Source organism: Topomyia yanbarensis, chromosome 3 (assembly GCF_030247195.1).
Source record: "Topomyia yanbarensis strain Yona2022 chromosome 3, ASM3024719v1, whole genome shotgun sequence".
NCBI classification, from domain to species: domain Eukaryota; kingdom Metazoa; phylum Arthropoda; class Insecta; order Diptera; family Culicidae; genus Topomyia; species Topomyia yanbarensis.
The window spans coordinates 15,018,128-15,030,577 of NC_080672.1; positions in this window are offsets into that span (position 1 = coordinate 15,018,128).

The following is a 12,450-nucleotide window of genomic DNA, read 5'->3' on the forward strand; positions in this document are numbered from 1 at the left end:
TAACATTCCTTCCCATCCCAAAATTGATCTGCATGGGCGTGGCCATCTACGTTATTGATCATATTATAATCTTAGTCTCTTTAGGTTGCACGTTGAGTATGATGAACTACTCCCAAGTATCATACAATTGGTTCAATATGCAATTTCAACAGGCTTTGATCAATCACGGGAAACTCACGGGCGGTCAACTAAGCTAAGCTAAGCTAAGTGCGTTTCCAGTCTTTACATTTACGTATATTTGTTATAACCTGTTAGGGCCCTTTTGTAATCATCCCAGACACCTGTGGCTTTTGCTGTATTGATCAACCTACCGACGTTTTTTCTTAATACTGATAGGGCTTTATTCCACCAAAAAACATCTCTATTTGAAAATTGCTTTCGTATAGGACAACTGGCTTTGTAGGAATCCACAATATTCTTTATAATTTGATTTGAAGCATGTTTGAACTGGAGTCGACTGTTTCCAATTTTTAGGTTAGGTTAAGTTAGCAGTTAGCTGAAAGATATTAACTGAACCGAATTCAGAGGAAGAAGACAAGAATTTCGATCCCGATAAAACTTTACACGATCGGAACAGATGATCCTGAAAAACCATATGACAATTCATTGTTGTACAACAACAGATCTGACAACAAAACAACAATTATCGAATCCTTGAAAAAGGTCCCAAACGGACCGAAATGTCGGATGAAGACAAAATAGTTTGTTTTTGCTTAAAAATTAGACTGCAAAGCCATACACCTAACCTAAAAGTTTGAAGCATGTTCAAATTTCTCAATAGTTTTGATTTCGCTACTTTGAATGAAGGTATGATTGTTGAGATGAAAACGATAAAGATCCCAATTTGTTTTTCTTGGTTCTCTGTATCTTTTAGATATAATTTCTCCGGCTTTATATTCAAACGTCTTGGTAGCCTCAGGCTTCATATCATGTCGCTGATCTTTCTTTTTCTGAAAGCTGCAAGTTTTTTCCTCTTTCCTTGTCATCATGTCCACCTTCTCTTCCCTGAATATTTAGACTAAATATATGCCTCCGATACAGCACAAGAAAAGTTTCGAACCATTAAAGACAGTGCTTCGTGGAATAGAAAAGATGTCCGATGGAACTTCGGCAATAATAATATGTTCCTCTCGCTACTCGGAAATCCAAGCGGGACAGCAATTCAGGCGCATCACATACTTCGTTTAAAATTTTCACCAAGGTAGCACAGCTTGCTGGATATTGTGACGACATTCAAAGGACTCCAGATTGAGCAGCTGGCAACGGTGATAAATTTTACGCATCACGCCAAGGCAAGTTCCCAAGAGTGAAGCGTATGAGCCTTTTCTGTACTCTTATCCAATTTTGAACACAAAGTTAGGTAATACTGATTCCAAACCTGTGAGACGAACTCGAGGATTGGTTTGACCAATGCGCAGTATAGAAATTTTAGACAGTACGGATCCGTAAAATCCCGTGAAATCTTAGAAATGAATGCCAACTGCCGATTTGGTCCAGAATTACACCCAGGTCACAGACTTAATTGATTCTCTGTAATGCAACCCCATCGATACTGTAATCGAAGATTAACGGTTCGTTCTTCCTACAGAACGTAATCACGGAGCATTTCGCAATGTGTACAGTAAGCTGATTCATTCGATACTACTTCACAAAGCAATCCAATAGTGCTTGCAGCCGACGGCAGTCCTCGAATGACTGGATGACTAAGTACAGCTTAAGGTCGTCGGCAAATATGAGCTTGTACCCGGAAACTAGCACCCCAGTTACATCATTAAAAACAGTGAAAAGCAGAGGGCCCAGATTGCTGCCCTGCGGTACACCTGATCTATTGGTAAATGGAGTCGATATACAAAAGTACAGCTTCACACAAAGCGTTCTGTGCGTAAGATAGGAGCGTAGCCACAACGTAAGCTTGTCGGACGCTCCTAACTTGTACGACTTCTTGAGAAAAATTTAATGGGAAATTCGGTCAAAATCAGATTTCAAAACGGTGTATACAGGTGTATACAACTGGACTTGTGTTTTCTTCTCCATGCAATTGATGCAAGTTGACGTAAATTACAGCAGGTTTGTTAAAACGGATCGCCCGGGCGTGAATCCCTGTTGGTCTGGTGAGATATAACTTACAGTACGGCTGAGGAAGAATTGATTGACAACAATTTCAAATAACTCCAGCTGAAAGATTCGTTATTTCGCGGTACTGTTTGATATTTCTCTTATCTCCGGCTTTGAACACCGGGAACATGTAGGATTGTTTCCAAACCTCGGGGAACTTAGCCTGGTCATATGATTGGTTGAAGATGCGAGACAAAGGTTGAGCAAAAGCGACGGCCCAGCGACAGTAGACAGCAGCTGGAATCCCATCCGGTCCAGGGGATTTTATAATGTCAAAAAACAAAGTCAACGCATTAAAATTGTTTGAAAAAAATTTGGCTAACAAAATAAAAATTTGTTGAGTCACCCTAATATACAGTTAATTTTATTTAATATATTTTCCGATGTCAATAATGTATTCAACTTACCAAAACTACTTGAAACCACCTTTTTCGAACCATTAGAAAGTGGCGATTGTGGTCTACAATTTTTTCTATACCGGGCCACACTGTGGTATGCGGTGTGTCCTGTTCTCAATCCATATTAATTTGATTTCTAAATATCATTTGTCAAATTCACATGAAGGTGAAACTACAAATACATCTAGTTTGGCATTGCAAATCTTTGTTTTCAGTTATTTACATGTCTAGAGGTAATATACTTCGCTTTGTTTGAGCTTCAAGAAACACTTCGGTCGCGTTAGGGGACAACACTTCATATGTGACCGTTTGTGTTCATTTTGGTGTTGTCCCCTAACGCAGCGTTTGCACCGGTCGTGAAAAAAATTTCATGAAAGCACGAAAATCTAAGTATACAGTATTGTTCTGTGACTATCGATGATCAAATTCCTAGAACAAATGGATGCTCTAGAGTTTGAGATAGAGCAGGTTTTTTGATAAATACAAGTGTAGGTTGGAAAATCAATATATTTTGCTCTGTTGTCCCCTAACGCGACATGTTCACCTCTCAGAATGAAATGACAACCTGAAAAATATCGAACCCATAACATTAACGTTGTGTTAGGACTTTTAAAGTATTCAATTTAGTGTTTTGAGCGTACATCGTAGGATTTTTCAAACGACAAGCTGTTAACAGTTGCATGATGCGTGCAAACGTTGTCCCCTAACGCTGGAATGTGTCATCAGACATCTAACACTAATTTACTTCAATGCATTTTTCGGCATTTGTCATTAGAAGACACTAAACAGTTGGCAGAACTTTTGGAGCGATGGGGAACTTGGATGATGGCTACAATATACTATCCCGAAGGTATCAATGAAGTTTTGGTTCAGGGGGATGGATTTGGGTCGGGATTTCATTCGTGTAATATTCCGGCTTATGTCCAACCACTACACGTTGGATGCGCATTTGCGACGTATTGTTATTGCAGAGAGTAGTCTGTGCGCTTTTGACGAGGACTATCACGACATCGAGCACGTTGTCTGGGTATGCGACAGGTATTGTGACACCAGATCTCAGTTAAAGAATTCCCTTCAGCCCCGAGGTAGATCGCTCAATATCCCAGTTCGGGATATGCTGGCAAATCGCGATCTAACCTATATGTTCCTTGTTTACTTTTTTATAAGAATTATAGATATCCCATGTTAGGTCCTCTCTTTTATTTCTCGTTTTTACAAATTTTCTGTCTTGCCTCGTAGAGCCGATGCGTTTTTTGACGTCTCAGTAGCCTAAGGATCCAAATCATGTCGCTGATTTCCTGTTTGATTGAAAGTAACAAGTTTTTTTTCTTCATTCCCTGCCATCATGTCCGCTTTCTCTCTACTGTCGCTGATACAACTGCTGCCTCACCGTTGTTGGAAATAAGCCCCCCTCTGAATATTTTGACTAAGTAAAAGCCTCTGCTACAAAACACAAATTTGTAATCTGTATTTCTTGTTTCAAGATAGCTGTATTTTTTCATGAAAAACTATTCTCCTCCATCTTGTATATCGAATTGTTCTCCTAGTTTTAAAACAGCTGTAAAATTTTTGATAAAAGTCATTATTTTATTAAAACATTTTAAAACTGAACAAATTGCAAGAACAAATTGAAGTGATTCCAGTTGTGGACCCCTTCTTCTCGGTTAAAATCATATTTCAATCCGGGACGCGAAGGATTCCCTTCTGAAAAGGCACATTGATCTCGCTCTCTCTCTTTCTCGGGAATTTTACCAGCATTCCTGAAATCAGCCAACATGTTTTCAGTCCATGGAAAGGAAATCAATAGTGGAATACTTTATCGAGTGCTGTCTCGAGTTGGAAATTTTGGAACCATTTCAGGCTCAATGCAACTAGTAGCGCTTCATACTGCGACTTATCTGCAGTGTCTAATATCCTACATAACAGGGAGTCGTCGCGCTTAAACTGATATTATTTACGGTTCATGTAGTTTTTGCTGTTGGTTCGATCCTAGCACACAGATCGAGAGATGGTTGACATTGCCAGGAGCCAACATTTACTCTTACGTCTGGAATGGCCTGGGGAAGCTACTTGGAACTGGCGATGTTACTGCTTTCCTCCAATAACGTGTATTTAGCGCTGAAGACTTCTTTCGGGCCCTTTACAGAGAATCTCAAAATATTTCATCTCATCCGCTCAACTGAGGATCGCAGATTTTCCAACAATAGATTGAAATCTTGTAGGTCCTCACAAATGATTTATGGTTCCCGAAATCATGATCACACTAGGATCCAGTGATTTAGCGAAGTTTAGTTCAATTTAGTACAAGTAAATAAAGTGCTTTTTACTTACGAAAATAAAAAATGCGGCAATAGCAAAGGTTAATGACGCTTAGGTTTACCCTATTGCTCCTTTGTTATGCCCGGCTCGAACATAACAACCAGGCTACTCGGTTACCTGAAACCACATATAAATTGCGTTAGTGGGGAAACCGGCACACAACTTTTGATTGCATCCAACAAGTTCACACAACTTTCGGTATTCCTTGAGAGCGGTGCCAGCCATAAGTCATTATGTCACGTTTTCTAAATTCCGCCGACCAGATTGACCAACAAATCATATTTTTAAAAGCTATTCAGGAACCAAGGAAACACCTCAGAATTTGCAGACCAACTGTTTCTCTCTAAAAACGCCATCGATATCGAGCCCACCAAATGGATAAAAGTAGGATTACCAAATTGGCTGAGAGCAAATTAAGGACACATTGAGTTAAATATTAAAGGCTGTTGCACTTAGAATTTGGATACATTTTTAATTGTGTAGCAGCGCTTCTAGTGGTCGGATTTGGAAAGTTTGAACAGCGAATTGTTTGGAAAATACACGTGCTTCAGTGGTAAAAGTTTCTTGTTGTTTCAATCAGTAAAATGTTGGGCTAGATGGAAGACAAGAACAGGAAATTGACAGTGCACACGCCCACCTAAAACCCGTTTCTGCAAGCTGCCATACAAGTTTTATCTGGATACAGCCCGAGGCACCCAGAAAGTTCAACCAATGTCTCGCCGATAAATTTAACCACCAACTGATGATCTGGCAAGTAATTTGCAGTTGCAGATTCAAAACCAAGTATTTCATTCCCAAGAGAACGATAGACTTGAAGCTGTATAAGCAAGAGTGCCTGGAGAAGGCCTAATGAAGTTTTGGTTAGATTTGGCAAGCTGCTACTACAGCCGGGTGCTACAGTAGTACCGTGGCAATAAAGGGTACTTTGTCCGCAATGATACTAATCCTCCCAATTGCCCACGATTTTGCCTAATCATGAAGTATTGGACAATCATCCAACTGAAGGTAATGAAAACTGCAAAGATGACTCAGGACGTTGCATTAACCCATTCATGCCCATGTTGTTTGTGGACAACAACGCACAGTGGAAGAAATCCAACCAAAAAGGCAATCAATTGGAAGACGCTGAAAAAGTATCACAACATACACACCAAAAGTTGCAATTTTAGATTTTTTTAGGTAATAAAAGGCAATCAAATTTGTTCACCGCACGCACCTGTGACCGGAGATATGGGGTTTTGAAGATCCGGAACATTACCGGTATTGATCAATTCTGAGGCCCAATTCAGAAGCCGCTGAAAAAGTTTAAAGAATTATACCCTCAAAATTGCGAAAAGCTCTAGCAATCAAGATGCAATCAAATTTGTTAACCGCACGCACTAGTGACCGGAGATATGGGGTTTTTAAAATCCGGAACATTACCGGTATTCATCAATTCTCAGGCCTAATTCAGAAGCCGCTGAAAAAGTACAAAGAATTATACCCTTAAAGTTGCGGAAAACTCCAGTGATCAAGAGTTAAGTTATACACCGCACGCACTTATGACCGGAGATATGGGGCTTTGAAGATCCGGAACATTACCGGTATTCATCAAATCTGAGGCCTAATGCAGAAGCCGCTGAAAAAGTTTAAAGAATTATACCCTCAAAGTTGCGGAAAGCTCTAACGAAGAAGCTATAACTTTTGGTTTAGGCAACAATTGCATCCAAAAACAAGTAAGGTGAATAAATGCGACTATTACCTTTCATTTGAGCACTAACAGTTACAGGTATTAGCTCTAGAACTGCAGTTATTACAATTAGCCTGATTGGATTCCGATGGTGCAGTGCTGCCAGGCACAGTTTACGTTGACGAAAATGGAAAATGAAATTTTGATACATCTTTTTTATTTTGCAATATTAATGTAAACTGATAAAACTTATCAATTTCGACTGTCTTCGACCACATTTTCCATGTAATTGGATTGTTGCAAAAATTCTAAGAAAGTTTTATTAAGCATTGGTAGCTAAAAGTTGCGCAGCTTCTAGCACTGCGATGGAAGCACCTATCTTTATGGAGAAAGGTTTTTCGTGTTTCTTGATCCCACCATTTTAAAGGAAAAATAGTTTTGGACCCCTGTATGCACAAGAAAAAAGTTGGGCATGAAAAGGTTAATAGCTCGATGCTGGATGAACATGCAACGGGGGTTGACAGGCCAGTGTCAGGCTTTCGAAGTAAGTGTGCAGGATTAATTTTCTTACCTCGTCTTCCATCTTGCAATTTTTTTTTTTAAGACGGCACGTATCGAAACGAAATTGTTACCACTGAGTAACTTGTATTTTTCTGATAAATCGCTGTCACAACGTTCTAATTCCAACCGCTAGATGCACTGCTACAGAATGAATAATGTGTCCAATTTTTAAGTGAAGCAGACTTTATTCATTTTTGATTAAAAGAGCACCGTAAAAAAGCGGCTCCCTCGGAATAAACTTGATCTACAAAAATTGGATTATCTTTAGATTCTATACTAAAATAAAAGACATTTTACTTGAAATAAAGGACACTTCTCAAAATCGTCGAAATTAAGGAGATCTCCTTTAAAATAAGGACGGTTGGTAACCCAAACAAATCTTCGAAAAAAGCCCGAGGTACCCAATGCGTACTTAGAATTTCTTCAATGATCGTCTAAGGAAAGCCCTTGAAAAGAAAATATTTATCGAACGGGTGTAAGGTCGAAATAATCAATAACCACCTAAGTCAGCCTATGAAAATATTGCCATTCGCTCATCTAGTGTTATCGCTGCGGGAAAATCTAACACGGAAGCAAATCTTGAACACGAAAAATGCTTCAACTGCAGCAAACCAGACGTGACAATCAGATACAATCCATGCTCGGAGATAAGCAAGTGCGTCAACTGCCACGGGAGCCATTCAGCTAGAAGCAGAAGCGGCAGACAGATTTTCTCCTTCAGCAGTTATCACAATCTGAAGAAGCACAACTTGGAAGAGAAAATCCTCAACAAAGACATGTGGATCGAGATGAGCGCTCTACGACAAATATTTAGTTGAAGTTTATACACGATTCACATAAATCAAGCGGCTCCTTCTGACGCTCCTTCATCGAAAAAGCCGGACCTAGGCAGACAGAATTGTACTCTTTCCTAAAAGTTTCGAGAATATTCAGGCAAGAACAAATCAAGAATCTTAAACAGATACAAACTAACAACCATTACAAGGAATTCGGCAACGCCGATAGCCCGAAACTGCCTCCTACAAACCCTCCGCAACACTCTAAGCGGAATTCTAATGAAGCTAAAGAGTCGACAGCCGACAACTCAGATTAGCCAACACAACATCAATCGCAAAACTATAGAAGCTACATCGATACTCCTCACACCAATCCTGTCAGGGAATATACCGGCCTCTATTAACGAGCCTCCGGTGACTACCGGTGTCGTACCCAGCCAGGCAAGCGGATGCACCTACATAACCGATAAACATGGTTACCCCGCCATTCCTCCACACTGTATATTGACACAACATGCAGCGGAAGACACGGCTACTTCGGAAACCACACATACTACGCCTACACAAAATCTCAAAAAGGACAATCTAGCACGGCGAGCATCCCAACCGAAGTCTCAGGGGATGATCCACTTCAACCACTAGACTCCAACACAACTTCTGTGCTACCCAGTCGGAGCTCTTCAGCCTCTGACCGTACACAGATGACAAGCATCCCAGCTACATGGATCCATTGACACACCCTATGCGGCTATTGGAAGGGCGATTCGTCAGCCCACACACCAAATATCGCTTAAAGCCCAGTTAAACTGGATAACAACAAGAGGTCGTCCGAAGGGAGTACGCTTTCTCCCTGTACAGTAAGTCTCGGTCATAGTAGACATGACTTCGGAGTTCCTTTCAGGCAGCAAACAACGTTCTACATCCCCAGAACGAGGCTCATGTCGCCAAACGAATCCGTTCCGCAACCAGCCAACAAGATAATTGTCTCTCTTCAATAACCTGGACCCTATACTATATACCACGCAGGCACTGGAACAGTAATCCGCATATACACTCACGAACTATTGGTAACATAGCACATAAAAATTCAAAATTACAGTATCGCGACCCTGAAGACCTATTGTTGGATGATCTTAGTATCCAAAGCGATTCCGCTGTCTGCTTGTTTCAAGAGGAGAAGCTCAACTCAATCTTCACGGATCCTATACCACACCCCCAGCATTCACTGAAAGAGCAGTTTGCCAAACTCGGATACCATCAGCTACGCGCCATTCCTAAAACCAACGGCTTCAAATCTAACCGCAGAATAGCGCTTTTCACCGCAATAGTCCCGTCCAGCAACGTCTCAGCCTTCATCGAAGAGCTCCCGGCGACTTCAGATACAGGGAATTCGACTACCCGCCGATTATTATGACCAGATCAGGTTCCCAAACACCGTTTCAAGAAAATAACTAGTCTCACCACCGCATCTACATGCACGCGCACAAAGTTGAGATCGTCGGTGTGGTCATCGATTCGAGTTTGTCGTGCGTAAATCTTATGGCTGGCTGTTTAAAGAACCCCATTCGCACTGGACGGGACAAACGCGTAACGTGACCTGTGGCGAAACTGCTTTGTATTTGACTCAACGTTTTCTTGGGCAAGGATTTGGTATTGTAGTAATAAGGTTCGGTTTGACAATCGCTCAGGGAGCATGAGGATAATTCTTGTATTGCTGGAGTTGGAATGCTGAAAAGTGTGTCCACATGATCAATTACCATGCTCGGCGTATAAACAGCATCCGAGGAAGCTACAGAGTTCCCTTAAAAGGGACACTTTTTGCCGAAATACTTAAAAGAGTAACGTCCCTCACCACAATAAATCTATAGGGACCCTTACACGCGCTGTAAAAGTGTCATTACTGCTCTGTAATGATATTACTAATGCCTTGTGTACGGGACCCTTCTGATCTCTTGGATCAAGATGACTTTACTCTTGAGAGGCCGCCAAAAATAACGACTCAAAATAGCTCCGACACAAAGCCGGAGCAAAGAGCTGTCGGTCTTATAAATTTGAGACCAAACATGGAATTTCCAACGCTTTCAGGGACACTAAAAATTTCATTTGACGTTTCAACCAGACATTCAATATAGTGCAGTACAAGTTGATCCTAGGTGGAGAACCGGCAACTTTGTGGTATAGTGATCTAGGTTTTTCTGTCCCTTCCTTACAGTTCATCCCAAATTTGTTTAAGATGGATTTTACATTTATGAGCTGAATTCCAAAGCGCTTCGCCAAATTTCGCATAGTTTAAACCTTTTAACTTAGCCACGTGTCCAAAAATTTAAATTCTTCGTCATTTTCTATGCACAGCAGTTTTAAAACGAAGAATTTAAACCGTACAAAAACTAAATAAAACGAAATATCACAGCATGCTGTGATCAGCGCTATCAGAAATACGTGCGTACAAAGTAAATGTATGATTATTTACAAAGCAGTCCTTATAAGCTAGACCTTCAGGAATCAGAATAAATTGGCTCAAATGGCACGTTCCCCGTACATAGACCTAGACCTTAGTTCTGAGTAGTAATTTAAAGACTTTTTTTCGTTAGGTCCGATCTGCAAATGAGAGCCCTCTTTTTACGCGTTCTCTTTCGATTATTATTATGGTTTTGCAAACCATAAAACTTTTTAAACATTTATCAGTATGTTTCGAAAGACCAAGGTTTTTACTAGCTTATTACGCAAACAGTTGAAGAGAAAATAAACCAAGAGAGGCTCCCATTTGTAGACGTATTGAAAAAAAGTCTACATTTGTACCTGGGAGGGAGAAACAGACACTACGCACGAAGTGTAAATAATAGCACTTGTCAAGAAGCAAGAAAACTTTCGACAGCCAAAATCAATCAAGGTGGGCGACGCATAAATGAGCAAATTTCTTTTTGCGTGTCATTGATGCAAGCGTGTTACCGGCACATGACTTGAATCGTGTGATGGAAAGGAGCTTGGGACAGTATAAAATCAGTGAAAGTTTTTTTTCCGGGTGCTTAACATTGATTTGAAGATAAAGTCAGACGACAGTTTGCTTCCAGTACTTGGGTGAAAAGGGACAAATTTCGGAACAATGTGTCTAATGTTCTATTTTTGAAATAGGATTTTTGTGCCGTTCTTCTCCTTCATTCTACCACGGTTCCCTAAAAAATTTCTTACACTGATTATTAAAAACCCATACAATATTAAATTCAATCTGAAAAATAGAATTTAATTTTATAAAAATTTAACTAACAGAATCCTTGAATAAGGAAACTCGCCGGTAGAGGCATGTTTATCTGATTTGTGAAATGTTGACCAATGCATAGGTATTTGATAGGTAGATAGGTACGGCTGCAGCCTTGGAACGTAGATATCCACATAATGAAATAACCGAAAAAACCTTTGATATAACATGTTTTCGTTTTTATATTTGCCCTTTATTTACTACTGAAAAATATTGCCAACCTAAATGAAATACAGAAAACTGTTTCCACCTTTCTTTTTACATCATCCAACAATTTTAACCGTCGAACTGTCAAATTTAGCCAAGGTTATTTTGCAAATAACTTTCGAAGTGTAAGATTTTAACTAATAGATAGAAATGGATTTTTTTCATGATTCGGATCATCAGATTAAGCTGCATGAGCACCCGAACATTAAAAATATTATGTCGATGTCAAAATTCATATCGAAGCAACTTGCCAATTTTTTTCGAAACTTTGTTTATATTTATTAGCATGCATCTAAGCCGTTGATGATTTTCATTTTCTCAGTATACTCTCAAAAGAAACTTTAAACTGGATAGGGTTGCCACCCCTCCGGGTTTGACCCGGAGACTCCGGTTTTCGGGAGCGATCTCCGGGTCTCCGGGTTTTACATCAATTTCTCCGGGTTTGGTGGGAAGAAGCATAGGTTAAATTTTTTGGAATTAATTGATTCTTTACAAAATATTTAAAAAGTCTAAATAAACTATTACTCTGGTTCAGATTTATTTTCCCCTACTAACCCTTCGTTTCAAGGTGGCGAAGAGTTCACCAAATATTGCTAATTTCTTTCACAAAGCAATGAAAATGAAAAACAAATAAAATTTACTGCAAATTAACCTTCCGGAAGTCGCGCTAGTGCACGCTGCTCTGAAAATCTAGCGAAATCGTCTTAGGGGACCAGCGGCTGCTCGTTCGGTAAGCCATATGCGCGACGGAAAGTAAAATTTCGCTATGTGCTACAATTGAAATGTTACATTCCACTAAGTCGCTCAAAATGGTGTAAAAAAGTTATTTTACTGCAATTTTACCAAATCATTTTACTCTTAGTGGTGCTTATCACCAGCTGCACTAAGGTCTGGCAGATTTGTTCTAATCCAACTGACTAGGTCAACATCAAACGAGTTCTTGCGGTGTTGTTGCTACTCCAGCAGCTGGGCTAGGGAGGTGAGTTTTGCCCCTTTGCTGCGAAATTAAAATTTGTTGGTGACGAATAACCGACACCACATAGTGTGATGTCGCAGCTCTGCCTCCTTTGCTCTTCTTCTTCTGTTAGTTGTGGAGGAGAGCAATGCTCGTTCGACCTCCACAGTGAGAGTAGCTGGTGCTTTTGTATT